The sequence below is a fragment of the Sparus aurata genome, chromosome 5 (assembly GCF_900880675.1).
Source record: "Sparus aurata chromosome 5, fSpaAur1.1, whole genome shotgun sequence".
In the NCBI taxonomy this organism is placed as follows: domain Eukaryota; kingdom Metazoa; phylum Chordata; class Actinopteri; order Spariformes; family Sparidae; genus Sparus; species Sparus aurata.
The window spans coordinates 5,762,490-5,781,990 of NC_044191.1; positions in this window are offsets into that span (position 1 = coordinate 5,762,490).

The following is a 19,501-nucleotide window of genomic DNA, read 5'->3' on the forward strand; positions in this document are numbered from 1 at the left end:
TCATGTGAATAATATCACTATTCCTACCACTTCTTGAAAAGTGGGATTTTCATCCCCGTAAACGCTCGGAAATCTCCCTAATTTTCGGCAGTTAACGACAATTTACAGCCTGCAAACGTTGCCTTCGTCTGTGCCACATACTGACGGAAACGAACGATGACGTATGTGGAGCTCCCGGAGGTGCGAACGGCTCCAATTTGCATATGAATAGCAGTGAAACCACGCCTGGCCAGAGAATGTGTGGGCTGGCTTGAATGTTCTCACTCAGTATTGGATGAAACCACTACTTATAAACAAGCAAAGTCACTCGTGATTGATCACCCTGGGTTATTATAAATGTAAACCCCAGTAAGAAAAAAAAAAAAAATCAAATAAAAATTATATATATATATATATATATATATATATATATATATATATATATATATATACACACACACACACACACACATATATATATATATACCGTATTGATCCGAATATAGGACGATATTTTTTCCCTTGAAAAATGCCTGAAAATTACGCCTCGTCTTATATTCGGGGTCTAAGGAGTAACCCATGTAAAACAATAGGTAGCGCCATAAGAGCGCTTTTCTCTCCGTCAGCGTTTAGTGCAGTTTGACCCTAACGTGATCCTGTAAACAAGCATGTTAACAAGTCGGCTGGAGTGGGTGTGTTAGCCTTCATTTGCATAAGCTAGAATGACATAAAGATGCAGCCAGGGCACAGAGATCCACTTGAAAAAAGTGCTTCCAAAGTCGGTCAGGTGAATAGAAATCGGAGGAGAAGTTATGATGCGAATTTTAAACTTATGGTTGTAAATGAAGCTGAGAGAACGAATAACGTGAGGGCAGTGCAATGTATGACGCTGGCGGTCCCAGAAAGATGAGCTAAAAAACGCTCACAGCGAGAGAAGGGGCTATCGTGGTCCACAAACTGGTCACTTCACTGAAATTGACAGAAGGGTGTGTGATTATGTGACTGAAAAACGTAATGAAGGGATGCCCATCCCGAGGGCAGTGATGCAGCAAAAAGCACTTGAAGTGGCCAGAGCTTAAGATTCCCCGCGCTGAATTCAAAGCCAGCATGGGCTGGTGCCGCAGAATGATGCGACGTAATGGCCTGTCCCTCAGACGCAGGACAAGCCTAGCCCAGCGTCTGCCCGCAGACTTCAGAGATTAGCTGGTAAATTACCAGCGTTTTGTAATCAAATTGAGAAAGAAGCATGAATATCCCCTGGATCAGATGGGCAACGCAGACCAGACACCTGTTTTTTTCGACATGCCCACATCTGTCACCGTTCATAAAAGAGGAGACAAATCAGTGATTGTTAAGTCTACAGGGAACGAGAAGAGCCGAGTTACCGTCATGTTAACCTGCCTCGCTGATGGGACCAAACTCCCCCCCTATGTGATTTTGAAACGAAAGACTCTCCCCAAAGATCCTATGCCGGTGTTTCGGATTAACACGCATCTATGTTAACTGGCGACCGTGAGCCGAATGCGTCTGTGGTCGCCGTAGCTAGAACAGATGTTGAAAACGGGAAGAGAAGACGTAGCTGTCCTCTGATCTGCCTTCTTGTTCAGGTTTTCTCTGTGCAAAACATACCTGATACGTGTTTGGGCTCCTGTTTGATTAAACGTGTCTAACCCTCTGTCACTGTATCAAAGTTGTTGGTTGTTAGGGAAGACGTTGTAAACAGGAAAGGGGAGAGTTGCTCTTTCTGTGAATGTGTATCTCTAATAAACCTTTATTAAAAACACCTACTCGTGTCTTCTCCCTGTTTGGGTAAACATGCATCACATAGAGGAACTATGTAACCCTTGTAAACAAAAATAAATAAATAAAAGAATTACGGGACTTGAACTCACATTCACTGAGGGAAAAAAAACACCAGCGCGATAATCAATACACTTTGCCAATCAGATCATGCAGGTGACTCGCGGTATCACCTATTTCTCTCCTCACAGCGGACACACGGCCACCTCTGGGTCGCAGGAGGAGGCCAGATCAACTTGTGACCGCAGTGTCTGTTCACAAATAAGATTTTCCAAAAGAATATGGTCTTTCTTGGTAAAAACTTTCTATATTGAAGTAAAATGAAATAAAATGCTTGAATGATGAGCTGTGATGTCCCACTTGTTGTACGAGTGCTTCCTATGTATGTGTATTCGTATGTTGCGTCTATTCAGTGTAAGTCCACAATGGATACACTGAACAGTCTGCTGCTTTTGACCCCGCACACAAGGTGGAGGTGCAGCTTAAGCGCAAGGTGGAAGTGTAGCTGAAGCCATGGCAGGAGCAGAAGGGGAGATGTAGCTGAAGCCACGGTGGGGCAAGAAGTGGAGGTGTAGCTGAAGCCACAGCTGGAGCACACAGGGGAGGTGAAGCAGAAGCCATGGTGAGGGCAAGAGGTGGAGGTGCAGCTAAAATATGAGGTGAAGGTGTAACTGAAGCCTCGGCAGGAGCACGACGTGCAGGTGCAGCTAAAGCCACAGCAGGAGCACAAGGGGGAGGTGTATCTGAAGCCACGTTGGGGGCAAGAGGTGGAGGTGCAGCTGAAGCCATGGTGGGGGCAAGAGGTGGAGGTGCAGGTGTCTCCTTACAGGACTTGAGGATGATGCAAATCCATGCACAACTTAATTTAATGCTATCGGCAACATTTCTGGCAGCCGATTCAGCTTATAAAATCAACACAATTAACATTAATCCAAATTACTCCAGTGACGGCCCTGAGTAATTTGGTGCCCTAGACAAAATCTTAGCCAGCACCCTCCCTCTTGCATCGCAGTCAATTTCACAATCAATTTTCATACACTTACACAGAAACTGCATGTATGTATTCAAGATTTTAATTATTTTAAGTCAAAAATATGACACCAAATAAAAACTAAGGAAAGAAAGAAGTAATGAAAATACAATATAAACTAGAACTGCAAGCAGTTATGAACGGGAGGCCAAGCCCCCCCGCGCAACTCGGTCCCCGCGCACCGCAGAGCCCACGGAAGTTGGCCCAAAGGATGACAGGCTCGGGGCAAAAGTGAAGACACAGGCCAACGTCTGAGCCCTGGTATTCGCTGTAATGGGAAGTGCACTGGAAGTGCAAAAGGCTGAATGTGTGCTTAATTGGATTTGTTGTACTAAGCCACACCCACATTGACCAGTAATGACCACCTTCAAGATATGGCCTCAGGATTGGCCCTACATCATACCAACCAAATTTCGTAAAAATCGGTGTAGCTGTTCATGAAATATAAACTTCCCATTTTTTTAGTGCCCTCTAGTGGCCAAAATTCGCCAAATTCGGCTCATCCCTTCCTAATGTCATGGCAACCAAGGAACTCAAATTTGGTGTTAATAGCATTTAGTTTGACCGAGATATCAAACAGTTTATATTTTTATAGCTACCTACAGAAATTTGTTCGTTAATAGTTTCTGTATTTTTTGACCGAGAAAAATTCTTTTGATAAATTTAGATCAGGTCCAGCTGAAGAGTGTACGTGCCAAGTTTCACGCAGATGGGACAAAATCCCAAAGAGGAGTTTGAGAAAGTAGGTTTTCATGTTTTTGCGATTTTGTTAAAAAACTTTCTAGGCGCAAGTAGGCGTGGCCATAGCAAAGTGATTCAGCTCCATTCAGGGAATCTGGGGATACAAGGTTTTTGAATGTGCGACATACGTGTGGGAGTTATAGGCAAAAACACGTTGGCAGGGTTTTAGCGCCCCCTGCTGGCGGATATATGTCGTTTTTGTGTCTGAGATATTTGCAGGAGTCTGGACCAACCCTCCAAATTGCACCGCCCTCACTTGCACGGTTTAGCCTGCAGCACCACTTTTATGGAGTTAGATTTGTGTCTTTATTACATGCAAGAAAATAAATGATCTGAGAGAAAAAAAATGTTTGAGAGAAAAAATTATCACACTGATAGCAAAAAATAATAATATTTGAAACAAAAAAGAAGGTTTGAGAGAAAGTATTTTCTCATATAACATAAAATAATATTAATTTGACATTTTTAGGGGGCCAAGCCCGAGGGGCCGAGGGAACGCATATGCAAGCATACGCGTTTCCTAGGACCAGCGCTATAACCTAGGAAAACACGTTTTTGCCGAATTGCAAAATCGCGAAAACTGGAAAACCTACTTTTTCGAACTCCTCCTTGGGATTTTGTCCGATCTGCATGAAACTTGGCACATACACTGTTTAGCTGGACCTGATCTAAAGTTATCAAAAGAATTTTGCTCAGTCAAAAAATGCGCAAATTATTAAAGAACAAATTTCTGTAGCTAGCTATAAAAATGTAAACTGTTTGATATCTCGGTCAAACTAAATGCTATTAACACCAAATTTGAGATATCTGGTTGCCATGAGACTGGGAAGGGATGAGCCGAATTTGGCGAATTTTGGCCACTAGGGGGCGCTAAAAGGATAAGAAGATTATATCTCCTGAACGGCTGCACAGATTTTGACGAAATTTGGTTGCTATGATGTAGGGCCAATCCTGACACCATATCTTGAAGGTGGTCTTGACTGGTCAATGTGGGCGTGGCTTATTACAAGATAAACAACAAACATTAATTTCAGCCAAACTATTATACTGACAGCTTTGAGGACAATAGGACACAGTTCTTCCATACCAAAAATTGCACATGTACTCCACTAGGTGGCGCTATAATGGATGCAATCGCGTTTTTGCCTGTGACTTCCACATTTTAAATAACACATTTACAAACCTTATATCCATATGTTCCCTGAATACAGCTGGGTTTTCTGACATAGGACATGCCCACTTCTGCTGCACATTTCGTTCGCTAAGCGCCACATATGCAAAACCTACTTTTTCGAACTCCTCCTTGGGATTTTGTCCGATCTGCGTGAAACTTGGCATGTACACTCTTCAGCTGGACCTGATCTAAAGTTATCAAAAGAATTTGGCTCGGTCAAAAAATACACAAATTATTAACATACACATTTCTGTAGCTAGCTATAAACATGTAAACTGTTTGATATCTCCGTCAAACTAAATGCTGTTAACACCAAGTTCCTTAGGTTGCAATGACACTGGGAAGAGATGAGCCCAATTTGGCGAATTTTGGCCGCTAGGGGGCGCTAAAAAGATGGGAAGTTTATATCTTTTGAACGGCTTCACCGATTTTTATTAAATTTGGTCGGTATGATGTAGGGCCAATCCTGTAGGGCCAGATCTTTAAGGTGGTCATGACTGGTCAATGTGGGCGTGGCTTATTAAATAAATCCAAATAGTCACACATTCAGCCTTTTGCACTTCCAGTGCACTTCCCATTACAACGAATACAACGGCTCAGACGTTGGCCTGTGTCCTCACTTTTGCCCCGTTCATAACTGCTTGCAGTTCTAGTAAGGGCCCGAGCAGGTCATCGACCTGTGAGGTCCCTATTGTAATTGGAAGAATTATTAGGGCCCGAGCAGGTCATCGACCTGTGAGGTCCCTATTGTAATTGGAAGGATTATTAGGGCCCGAGCAGGTCATCGACCTGTGAGGTCCCTATTGTAATTGGAAGAATTATTAGGGCCCGAGCAGGTCATCGACCTGTGAGGTCCCTATTGAAATTGGAAAAATTATTAGGGCCCGAGCAGGTCATCGACCTGTGAGGTCCCTATTGTAATTGGAAGAATTATTAGGGCCCGAGCAGGTCATCGACCTGTGAGGTCCCTATTGTAATTGGAAGGATTATTAGGGCCCGAGCAGGTCATCGACCTGTGAGGTCCCCTATTGTAATTGGAAGAATTATTAGGGCCCGAGCAGGTCATCGACCTGTGAGGTCCCTATTGTAATTGGAAAAAATATTCTTCTTATTAGGGCCCGAGCAGGTCATCGACCTGTGAGGTCCCTATTGTAATTGGAATTAAAACTGCAAGCAGTGATGAACGGGCCCTCGCAGTCCGCGCGCATGTCGGGGCGGGCTGCTGTCGACCCACGCCGCCGTGGGGCTACCCCCACAACACCTTCCATTTCAGTTTTTCCTACGATTTGGTGGGCTGTTCCTCCTGTCGGTAATAAAGAATGTCTGAAAAGGCTAGAAAGCTGAATGCAGTATTTTATTATCATTGGAATGAGCAGAATAATGTCCAACATAACATTAGCAGAGGCAAAGTATGCGAAACAGCACGATGGCTTGACATACTGACTGTTAACTACAGATGTGTTCTGTGTTATTTGACCAGAGAAATCACTCAGTCGTTTCAAATCTCAGGGGAAGCCACTGCGTTCATCGTGGAAAAGTTGGGCAGAATCACAACTACAGACATCTTGTTGTGTGCCACATTGACAGGGCAGATCCAACACAAAAATGGCATTCTTATCAAACTGGCTTATTTAAAAATTGTGTGCTGTGGCTTACTACCGCTGACTTATCTATTATGTGGCTCTAAACATTACCCTTCTTTATGCCATATTGTTATGTGCAATTTAGACAAAACTACCTGCAAATGCCATGTACATCTGACTATGTTTGTCATCACTGCACATAAATGAGTGTAGAATAATGCTTCACTTGCCTTCTTTCAAAAATGTATTTATGGCTGTCTATCGGTGTCAAGCTTTTGATCTAAGTTCTGCTTTGTTTGCTAGTTTTTATTCCAAGAAGTGCGTGCTGCCACCTTTTGAAGTTTCGATAAAATCTGATGAATATGCGGCTGCCTTACTGGAATTGAATGGAATCATTCAGAGGTTATCTAGATAGGATACATGTGCCTTGAAAGACAACAGTGCCATCTAGTGGCGACTTGTATCACGTACACCATAAATTCATGTGCTTCTAAGCAAAATAGACCACTTCCTGTTGGACTGAGAGTGTGGGTGTAAATGAGTCATTTGTGCGTTTTGTCATAACACACATGCGTGCCACATTTCATTCATGTACATGCATGTAGGGCGCCAAAATTGACCGCGATAAAACTTACTTCATGTTTCCAGTGGGTGGCGCTATAGATATGACACAGTATTGATGCAAAGATCTATTCAGGGCGACTCCCTCTCGATTCCCTCTAGATTTGGCCGAGCTAGGAAACAGTATGAAGGAGTTATCAGGACTTGATGCTTCATGGCGAAGGATTGTTATGGCGGGCTCCGCAACTGCCAGCAGGTATGACGTAGGATAAAGATTTCCATAACTTTTCATCTTCAAGGTCAGAGGATGCTACTGAGTGACTTTGAAGTCCGTGGTGTTACACCTGTAGGAGGAGATAATTTAAGTACGAAGATTGGCGTAATTCAACATGGCGGCCAAACGCAAAATGGCAGACTAAGTATTGATGCTGAGATTTGTTCGGGGAGACAGCATCTACAGTTACAAGCAGTTTGGTGTGGATAGGAAATTGTATGTTGAAGTTATAAAGCCTCGATGCTTGACGGCGTGAGGACAAAATGGTTTCCACCGAACGGCCAACATAACCATCGCGCATTTGAATGATTTCCATAAATTTTATTCTTCGAGGCATGAAGAAAATTACTGAGTTAATTTGACTGTGGTGTTTAAGCTCTAGGACAAGATAATTTTCAAAGTAGGCATGATTTGGACAAAAACGCCGCCACACATCTAAATGGCTGCCTTCCTGTTTGACTGACACTAGGGGTCCAAATGGGCTTTTTGTGCGTCCGGTCATGAGGAATATGCGTACCATTTTTTCGTCCTTCTATGTTACATGTAGGAGGCGGGGCATCACAATAGGGGGCGCTACAGAGCCCACGCGTCACGGCCACGCCCCATGACTACACAGATCTCATCAGGGCGACTCCCTCTGCATTCCTGAGAGATTTGGCCGAGATAAGACATTGTATGAAGAAGTTATGAGGACACGATGCTTTACGGCGAAGGATTCGAATTGCCCGCTCCACTGTGGCCAGCAGGTATGACGTAGGATAAAGATTTCCATAAGTTTTCATCTTCAAGGTCAGAGGATGCTACTGAGTGACTTTGAAGTCGGTGGCGTTACATCTGTAGGAGGAGCTAATTTAAGTACAAAGATTGGCAATATTTCAACATGGCGGCCAAAATCAAAATGGCCGACTTACTACTGATGCAGATATGTATCCGGGGAGACAGCCTTAGTGTTGATGCTGAGATTTGTTCGGGGAGACAGCCTCTACAGTTACAAGTGGTTTGGTGTGGATAGGAAATTGTATGTTGAAGTTATAAAGCCTCGATGCTTGATGGCGTGAGGAAAAATTGGTTTCCACCGCCCCGCCCACTAAAGTATGTCGCAGCTGAAAGATTTTAATAACTTTTGTTCTCCAAGGCATGAAGAAAATTACTGTGTTAATGTGAAGACTGTCGTGTTTAAGCTCTAGGACAAGATAGTTTTCAAAGTAGGCATGAATTGGACAAAAACGCCGCCACACATCTAAATAGCTGACTTCCTGTTGGAGTGACACTAGGGGTCCCACTGGGTTTTTTGTGCGTCTGGTCATGAGGAATCTGCAAATTGAATTTCGTTCTTCTACGCACTTGTGGGAGGCGGGGATAAACATTAGGGGGCGCTACAGAGCCCGCAGGTCACGACCACGCCCATTGACAATGCAGGATCGCTATTTTCGCTTAACGTGACGCAAATTCCAAATTTGGAGAGTTTTCGATTATGTTCAGGCATCCAAAACTGCAGTCGATGTCGGATCGGAATAATAATAACGAAGAATAATTCTTCCAATTACAATAGGGACCTCACAGGTCGATGACCTGCTCGGGCCCTAAAAAATATTCTTCTTATTAGGGCCCGAGCAGGTCATCGACCTGTGAGGTCCCTATTGTAATTAGGGCCCGAGCAGGTCATCGACCTGTGAGGTCCCTATTGTAATTGGAAGAATTATTAGGGCCCGAGCAGGTCATCGACCTGTGAGGTCCCTATTGAAATTGGAAAAATTATTCTTCTTATTATTCTTCTGCGCTTTGACTGCAGTTTTGGATGCCTGAACATATCCAAAAACTCACCAAATTTGGAATATACGTCACATCTAGTGAAAAATTTGATAATTTAATGCCGTTGGGCGAGGTCCGTGACCTGCGGGCTCTGTAGCGCCCCCTAATGTTCATCCCTCGCCTCCACAAGTGCCGTAGAAGAACGAAATTCGGTACGCAGATTCCTCAGGACCAGACGCACAAAAAACCTATTTGGACCCTACTGTCACTCCAACAGGAAGTCAGTCATTTAGATGTGTGGCGGCATTTTTGTCCAATTCATGCCTACTTTGAAAATTATCTTGTCCTAGAGCTTAAACACCACAGTCTTCAAATTAACTCAGTAATTTTCTTCATGCCTTGAAGAACAAAAGTTATTAAATCTTTCAGCTGCGACATACTTTAGTGGGCGGGGCGAGTGGAAACCATTTTTTCCCTCCGCGGTCAAGCATCGAGGCTTTATAACTTCAACATACAATTTCCTATCCACACCAAACTTCTCATAAGTGTAGAGGCTGTCTCCCCGAACACATCTCAGCATCAATACTAAGTCTGCCATTTTGCTTTTGGCCGCCATGTTGAAATATTGCCAATCTTCGTACTTAAATTATCTCCTCCTACAGATGTAACACCACCGACTTCAAAGTCACTCAGTAGCATCCTCTGACCTTGAAGATGAAAAGTTATTAAAATCTTTATCCTACGTCATACCTGCTGGCCACAGTGGAGCAAGCAATTGGAATCCTTCGCCGTAAAGCATCGTGTCCTCATAACTTCTTCATACAATGTCTTATCTTGGCCAAATCTCTCAGGAATGCAGAGGGAGTCGCCCTAATGAGATCTGTGTAGTCATGGGGTGTGGCTGTGACGCGTGGGCTCTGTAGCGCCCCCTATTGTGATGCCCCGCCTCCTACTTGTAACATAGAAGGACGAAAATTGGTACGCAGATTCCTCATGTCTGGACGCACAAAAAACCCATTTGGACTCCTAGTGTCAGTCCAACAGGAAGGCAGTCATTTAGATGTGTGGCGGCATTTTTGTCCAAATCATGCCTACTTTGAAAATTATCTTGTCCTAGAGCTTAAACACCACGGTCTTCAAATTAACTCAGTAATTTTCTTCATGCCTCGAAGAACAAAAGTTATTAAAATCTTTCAGCTGCGACATGCTTTAGTGGGCGGGGCGATGGAAACCATTTTTTCCCCTCGCGGTCAAACATCAAGGCTTTATAACTTTAACATACAATTACCTATCCACACCAAACTTCTATTTAGTGTAGAGGCTGTCTCCCCAAATAAATCTCAGCATCAATACTAAGTCGGCCATTTTGATTTTGGACGCCATTTTGAAATATTGCCAATCTTCGTACTTAAATTATCTCCTCCTACAGATGTAACACCACCGACTTCAAAGTCACTCAGTAGCATCCTCTGACCTTGAAGATGAAAAGTTATTAAAATCTTTATCCTACGTCATTCCTGCTGGCAGTTGCGGAGCCCGCCATAACAATCCTTCGCCATGAAGCATCAAGTCCTGATATCTCCTTCATACTATTTCCTGGCTCGGCCAAATCTAGAGGGAATCTAGAGGGAGTCGCCCTGAATAGATCTGTGCATCAATACTGTGTCATATCCATAGCGCCACCCACTGGAAACCCACTGGAAACATGAAGTAAGTTTTATCGCAGTCAATTTTGGCGCCCTACATGCATGTACATGAATGAAATTTGGCATGCATGTGTGTTATGAGAAGATGCTCAAATGACTCATTTACACCCACACTCTCAGTCCAACAGGAAGTGGTCTATTTAGCTTAGAAGCACATGAATGTATGATGTACGTGATACAAGTCGCCACTAGATGGCACTGTTGTCTTTCAAGGCACATGTATCCTATCTAGATAACCTCTGAATGATTCCATTCAATTCCAGTAAGTCAGCCGCATATTCATCAGATTTTATTGAAACTTCAAAAGGTGGCAGCATGCACTTCTTGGAATAAAAACTGGTAAACAAAGCAGAACTTAGATCAAAAGCTTGACACTGATAGACAGCCATAAATACATTTTTGAAAGAGGGCAAGTGAAGCATTATTCTGCACATATTTATGTGCAGTGATGACAAACATAGTCAGATGTACATGGCATTTGCAGGTAGTTTTGTCTGAATTGCACGTTACAACAGGGCATATTTGAATGGTAATGGGTTGAGCCACATAATGGATAAGTGAGTGGTAGTGAGCCACAGCACACAATTTTCAAATAAGCCAATTTGCTAAGAATGCCATTTGCGTGTTGTGTCTGCCCTGTCAATGTGGCACACAACAAGATGTGTGTAGTTGAGATTCTGCCCAACTCTTCCGCGATGATCGAAGTGAATTCCACTTCGATATGAAACAACTGAGTGAGTTCTTTGGTTAAACACCGCTACTGCAGGACGCTCGTCAAACCTGGTCACTTGACCGCTGTCCCTTTCCAAAAGGAAGAATCACATCTGGCTGCACTCCACTACCTATCTAAATCTGTGGCATTCCACTTCCATCCTCCCCTATGATGCGCTGCCTTCCTGCCTTCACGGTGACAACAGAAGGCAGTGTCTTATCTGCGCCGGTGGTCGAGTGGTTGGAGTGCATGCCACATACGCAGTGGACCCAGGTTTGAATTTAGGGCGGAGGAAGTTTACAGCAAGCCACAACCCCCCCTTCTCTGTCCCACTTCCAATCTAGAGAAGGCCGTAACACCTCACACAACGTAACGGTGCAGAATCGATTGTCAAAACGTACCCGATTATTAAATGTTTTAGAAATCATTCACCTGCAGCCCATTAGGATTTCTGTGGATTGCACGAAGTTGTTCTGACTTCACCTGAAAGCGCTTGATACTGGCAGGGGCAACCCACCGCGTTACAAACACACGTTGGGAGAAGAGGCTGATATTCACCCCCGGCGTGCACCGTCCCAAACGCAGGCGGTTGCCGCCTCCGTGAACAACGATCGAGGAACGGGGCTTAAGCCGCGGCGCGCCCCGACGCGCGCGTGGACTGCGAGGGCCCGTTCATCACTGCTTGCAGTTTTAATTCTTCATTATTATTATTATTCCTCTGCGCTTTGACTGCAGTTTTGGAAGCCTGAGCATACCCAAAAAGTCACCAAATTTGGAATATACGTCACATCTGGCGAAAAATTTGATAATTTAATTTCGTTGGGCGAGGTCGTGACCTGCGGGCTCTGTAGCGCCCCCTAAAGTTCAGCCCCGCCTCCCACAAGTGCGTAGAAGAACGAAAATCAATACGCTGGTTCCTCATGACCAGACGCACAAAAAATCGTCTTGGAGCGATACCGTCACTCCAACAGGAAGTCAGTTATTTAGATGTGTGGCGGCGTTTTTGTCCAATTCATGCCTACTTTGACAACGAACTTGTCCTAGAGCTTAAACACGACAGTCTTCACATTATCTCAGTAATTTTCTTCATGCCTTGGAGAACAAAAGTTATTAAAATCTTTCAGCTCCGAGATACTTTAGTGGGCGGGGCGACGGAAACCATTTTTTTCCCTCGCGGTCAACCATCAAGGCTTTATAACTTCAACATACAATTTCCTATCCACACCAAACTTCTCATAAGTGGAGATGCTGTCTCCCTGAACACATCTCAGCATCAATACTAAGTCGGCCATTTTGATTTTGGCCGCCATGTTGAAATATTGCCAATCTTCGTACTTAAATTAACTCCTCCTACAGATGTAACGCCACCGACTTCAAAGTCACTCAGTAGCATCCTCTGACCTTGAAGATGAAAAGTTATTAAAATCTTTATCCTACGTCATACCTGCTGGCCACAGTGGAGCGGGCAATTGGAATCCTTCGCCGTAAAACATCGTATCATCATAACTTCTTCATACAATGTCTTATCCCGGCCAAATCTCTAAGGAATGCAGAGGGAGTCGCCCTGATGAGATCTGTGTAGTCATGGGGCGTGGCCGTGACGCGTGGGCTCTGTAGCGCCACCTATTGTGATGCCCCGCCTCCTACATGTAACATAGAAGGACGAAAATTGTTACGCATATTCCTCATGACCGGCCGCACAAAAAACCCATTTGGACCCCTAGTGTCAGTCCAACAGGAAGGCAGCCATGTAGATGTGTGGCGGCGTTTTTGTCCAAATCATGCCTACTTTGACAACGAACTTGTCCTAGAGCTTAAACACCACAGTCTTCAAATTAACTCAGTAATTTTCTTCATGGCTTGAAGAACAAAAGTTATTAAAATCATTCAAATGCGCGATGGTTATGTTGGCCGTTCGGTGGAAACCATTTTGTCCTCACGCCGTCAAGCATCGAGGCTTCATAACTTCAACATACAATTTCCTATCCACACCAAACTGCTTGTAACTGTAGAAGCTGTCTCCCCTAACAAATCTCAGCATCAATACTTAGTCTGCCATTTTGCGTTTGGCCGCCATGTTGAATTACGCCAATCTTCATACTTAAATTATCTCCTCCTACAGATGTAACACCACCGACTTCAAAGTCACTCAGTAGCATCCTCTGACCTTGAAGATGAAAAGTTATTAAAATCTTTATCCTAAGTCATACCTGCTGGCAGTTGCGGAGCCCGCCATAACAATCCTTCGTCATGAAGCATCAAGTGCTGATATCTCCTTCATACTATTTCCTAGCTCGGCCAAATCTAGAGGGAATCTAGAGGGAGTCGCCCTGAATAGATCTGTGCATCAATACTGTGTCATATCCATAGCGCTACCCACTGGAAACATAAATTAGTTTTTATCTCATTCCATTAGGGCTCCTACAAGCTGTGAGTGACACAAGTCGCCACTAGATGGCAGTGTTGTCTTTCAAGTCACAGGTGTCCTTTGTTCTTTGCAACCTCTGGATAACCTCTAGATTATTCCATTCCATGGCAGGAATTCAGCCTCAAATGTATCAGATTTTATTGAAACTTCAAAATGTGGCTGCATGCACTTTATGGAATAAAAACTAGCAAACAAAGGAGACATTAGATCAAAAGCTTGACATTCATAGACAGCCATACATACATTTTGGTAAGGAGGCAAGTGAAGCATCATTTGACACTCATTTATCTGCAGTGATGACAAACATAGTCAGATGTACATGGCATTTGCAGGCAGTTTTGTCTGACTTGCACATTACAACATGGCATAATTGGACGGTAATGTTTAGAGCCACATAATGGATAAGTTAGTGGTAGTAAACTACAGCACACAATTTTCAATCAAGCCAATTTGCTAAGAATGCCATTTGTGTGTTGTGTCTGCCCTCTCAGTGTGGCACACAACAAGATGTGTGTAGTTGTGTTTCCGACCAACGTTTCCAAGATGCACAAAGTGGCTTCCCCTGCCATTTTAAACAACTGAGTGATTTCTTTGGATAAAAGCCCCATATTATATTGTTTTTCATCAATGTCACACAGCTGTCAGAGGTCCAACAACTCTGTATTTGTTATCACCCCAAACACATCCGTGGTCCTGCATTCCTATGAAGGTAGATTTGTGTCTTTATTATTCAATCAAAAAAAAGTTTGCTTCAATCAAAATATATATTTTCAATGAAAAAAACCTTCACTTCAATAAAAAAAAAACCTTTTCAATCAAAGAAAAAAAGTGTTTGAATGCAAAAATATAGTTGAGACTCAAAAAAATGCATTTGAACACTGTTTTTCTTTGACTGAAAATGTTTTTCATGTTTGAAGCAACTTTTTTGATTGAAGTAATACTGTTTTGTGTCATTATGGGTAGGACATTTGTGTCTTTATAATTCAATCAAAAAAAGAAGTGGCTTCAAACAACAACAAAAAAATTCCCATAAAAAAAAATCACTTTTTTTGATTGAAAATGTTTTCTTTGATTGAAGTAATCTCTTTTGTGTTTGGGCCATATTATGGGTAGGACATTTGTGTCTTAATTATTCAATCCCAAAAAAGTTGCTTCAATCAAAAAACATATTTTCAATCAGAGAAAAAACTGTTCAAATGCAAAAATAAAATTGAATCCCCCCCTAAAAAAATTAATACAATGATTTGAAGTGTTGTTGTTTTTTATTGAAAATATTTTTTTCGATTTGAAGTGATTTTTTCTTTGAATGAAGTGAAAAAAGTTTTGAAGTCGTTTTTTTTAAATTGAATTATTTTGACACAAACATCCCGCAGTGGGCGGGTGCTTCCCCATTGGTCAGACATGTTTGAGTGACAAGTGGCTACACCAACGACGTCTTTCTGACAAGGAAGTCATGGCCACCAGCAAGCCAGGGAGCAGTGGTGCTGGAGTTGTTAACTACAGCATTAAAATGATTGGTGTCATGTTATTAGCCTACTCTGTTTGATATTTCAATTAAACATGAAGCTTGCTAACTTAGTTCACGTTGACTAATTTGTGTGATGGTGTTAGATATCTAACGCCGTCATATTGTTAGGCAGGCTAGCTAATAACGTTAGCCGATGGCCCTGCACACTGAATGACCTAAGTACAGAGGCTTGCTATGTGCTAGTGCAATGCTATGTTATAATAAGTAACGTCATTAGTGGTCAAACAACAGTCCACAGGCCAACTGTTGCCCGCAGCGCTGCCTGTTTAGCAGCAACAGATCATGCAGAGCCTGAGTCTATCTTCTCACACAGCCCAGTGCAGTGACTGCGGTCAAGCCAGCCGTGAACAACGACCGAGCAACGGGGCTTAAGCCGCGGCGCGTTTGGACGGCGGCACGCCCCGACGTGCGCGCGGACTGCGAGGGCCCGTTCATCACTGCTCGCAGTTTTAATTAGGGCCCGAGCAGGTCATCGACCTGTGAGGTCCCTATTGTAATTGGAAAATTATTCTTCATTATTATTATTATTCCTACCGCTTTGACTGCAGTTTTGGGAGCCTGAACATACCCAAAAAGTCACCAAATTTGGAATATACGTCACATCTGGCGAAAAATTTTATAATTTAATGTCTTTGGGCGAGGTCGTGACCTGCGGGCTCTGTAGCGCCCCCTAATGTTCAGCCCCGCCTCCCACAAGTGCCTAGAAGAACGAAAATCAATACGCTGGTTCCTCATGACCAGACGCACAAAAAATGCTCTTGGAGCGATACCGTCACTCCAACAGGAAGTTAGCAATTTAGATGTGTGGCGGCGTTTTTGTCCAATTCATGCCTACTTTGACAACGAACTTGTCCTAGAGCTTAAACACGACAGTCTTCACATTATCTCAGTAATTTTCTTCATGCCTTGGAGAACAAAAGTTATTAAAATCTTTCAGCTGCGAGATACTTTAGTGGGCGGGGCGACGGAAACCATTTTTTTCCCTCGCGGTCAACCATCGAGGCTTTATAACTTCAACATACAATTTCCTATCCACACCAAACTTCTCATAAGTGTAGAGGCTGTCTCCCTGAACACATCTCAGCATCAATACTAAGTCGGCCATTTTGATTTTGGCCGCCATGTTGAAATAGTGCCAATCTTCGTACTTAAATTAACTCCTCCTACAGATGTAACGCCACCGACTTCAAAGTCACTCAGTAGCATCCTCTGACCTTGAAGATGAAAGGTTATCAAAATCTTTATCCTACGTCATACCTGCTGGCCACAGTGGAGCGGTCAATTCGAATCCTTCGCCGTAAAGCATCGTTTCCTCATAACTTCTTCATATAATGTCTTATCTCGGCCAAATCTCTCAGGAATGCAGAGGGAGTCGCCCTGATGAGATATGTGTGGTCATGAGGCGTGGCCGTGACGCGTGGGCTCTGTAGCGCCACCTATTGTGATGCCCCGCCTCCTACATGTAACATAGAAGGACGAAAATTTGTACGCAGATTCCTCATGACTGGACGCACAAAAAACCCATTTGGACCCCTGGTGTCAGTCCAACAGGAAGTCAGCCATGTAGATGTGTGGCGCCGTTTTTGTCCAAATCATGCCTACTTTGACAACGAACTTGTCCTAGAGCTTAAACACCACTGTCTTTAAATTAACTCAGTCATTTTCTTCATGCCTTGAAGAACAAAAGTTATTAAAATCTTTCAGCTGCGACATACTTTAGTGGGCGGGGCAGTGGAAACCATTTTTTGCCCTCGCGGTCAAACATCAAGGCTTTATAACTTCAACATACAATTTCCTATCCACACCAAACTGCTTGTAACTGTAGAGGCTGTCTCCCCGAACAAATCTCAGTATCAATACTTAGTCTGCCATTTTGCTGTGGCCGCCATTTTGAATTATGCCAGTCTTTGAACTTAAATTATCTCCTCCTACAGATGTAACACCACCGACTTCTAAGTCACTCAGTAGCATCCTCTGACCTTGAAGATGAAAAGTTATGGAAATCTTTACTCCAGGTCATACCTGCTGGCAGTTGCGGAGCTCGCCATAACAATCCTTCGTCATGAAGCATCACGTCCCGATATCTCCTTCCTAGCTTGGCCAAATCTAGAGGGAATCTAGAGGGAGTCGCCCTGAATAGACCTGTGCATCAATGCTGTGTCATATCCATAGCGCCACCCACTGGAAACATGAAGTAAGTTTTATCTCAGGCAAATCTGGTGTCCTACATGCATGTACATGAATGAAATTTGGCACGCATGTGTGTCATGACAAGACGCACAAATGACTCATTTACACCCACACTCTCAGTCCAACAGGAAGTGGTCTATATTGCTTAGAAGCACATGAATTGATGCTGTACGTTTATGGTGTACGTGATACAAGTCGCCACCAGATGGCACTGTTGTCTTTCAAGGCACATGTATCCTATCTAGATAACCTCTGAATGATTCCATTCAATTCCAGCAAGTCAGCCGCATATTCATCAGATTTTATTGAAACTTCAAAAGGTGGCAGCACGCACTTCTTGGAATAATAACTGGCAAACAAAGCAGAACTTAGATCAAAAGCTTGACACTGATAGACAGCCATAAATACATTTTTGAAAGAAGGCAAGTGAAGCATTATTCTACACTCATTTATGTGCAGTGATGACAAACATAGTCAGATGTACATGGCATTTGCAGGTAGTTTTGTCATAAAGTTTTGCACATAACAATATGGCATAACAGGAGGGTCATGTTTAGAGCCACATAATTGATAAGTCAGCGGTAGTAAGCCACAGCACACAATTTTTAAATAGGCCAGTTTGAAAAGAATGCCATTTGTGTGTTGGGTCTGCCCTGTCAATGTGGCACACAACAAGATGTGTGTAGTTGTGATTTTGCCCAACTTTTTTGCGATGAACGAAGTGGCTTCCCCTGCGATTTGAAACAACTGAGTGAGCTCTTTGGTTAAACACAGCTACTGCAGGACCACTGGCCCCCCCAGTGCTCCCACCAATTTCCCTGACTGACTAAGGTGCTGGCTCAATAGGGAACTGTAATTTAAATCTCCATCTGCAGGGGTCCTTACGTGCTGAAAGGTGTGCTGTCTGACGGGAAGTCAGCGCAAGAAGCAGAAGAAGAAACAACAAGATTTTTGTATTTGTCTGAAATGTTTGTGTGTTTCTCAAACTTGAGGTAAATGTGTTGGATGCATATTGTCTGTAATGAAAAAGAGTCCAGGGGAATGCAATACGCAGCCACTGACTGGAGCTGAATCTGAGTTGCCACAAGAAGGACCATTTTGGTGTGCCACCCTAAGATTTTCACTGGCCCCATCTGCCTCCCCCCCAATGAAACTGTTCTGGGGCGCCACTGTGCAGGACGCTGGTCAAACCTGGTCACTTGACCGCTGTCCCTTTACAAAAGGAAGAATCACATCTGGCTGCACTCCACTACCTATCTAAATCTGTGGCATTCCACTTCCATCCTCCCCTATGATGCGCTGCCTTCCTGCCTTCACGGTGAGAACAGACAGCAGTGTCTTAGCTGCGCCGGCGGTCGAGTGGTTGGAGTGCGTGGCACATACGCAGTGGACCCTGGTTCGAATTTAGGGCGGAGGAGGGTTTACTGCAAGCCACAACCCCCCCCCCCCCCCCTCTCTGTCCCACTTCCAATCTATTCCCTGCAAAAACACAGGTGTCAATGCCTGAATTCCAGACAAAGGCAAAGAGAAGGCCGTAACACTTAAACACAACGTAACGGTGCAGAATCGATTGTCAAAACGTACCCGATTATTAAATGTTTTAGAAATCATTCGCCTGTAGTCCCTTTGGATTTCTGTGGATTGCAGGAAGTCGTTCTGACTTCACCTGAAAGCGCTTAATACTGGCAGGGGCAACCCACCGCGTTACAAACACACGTTGGGAGAAGAGGCTGATATTCACCCCCGGCGTGCACCGTCCCAAACGCAGGCGGTTGCCGCCTCCGTGAACAACGACCGAGCACCGGGGCTAAAGCCGCGGCACGTTTAGACGGCGGCACGTTTAGACGGCGGCACGCCGCGACGCTGCGCGCGGACTGCGAGGGCCCGTTCATCACTGCTTGCAGTTTTAATTCTTCGTTATTATTATTATTCCGATCCGACATCGACTGCAGTTTTGGATGCCTGAACATAATCGAAAACTCTCCAAATTTGGAATTTGCATCACGTTAAGCGAAAATAGCGATCCTGCATTGTCAATGGGCG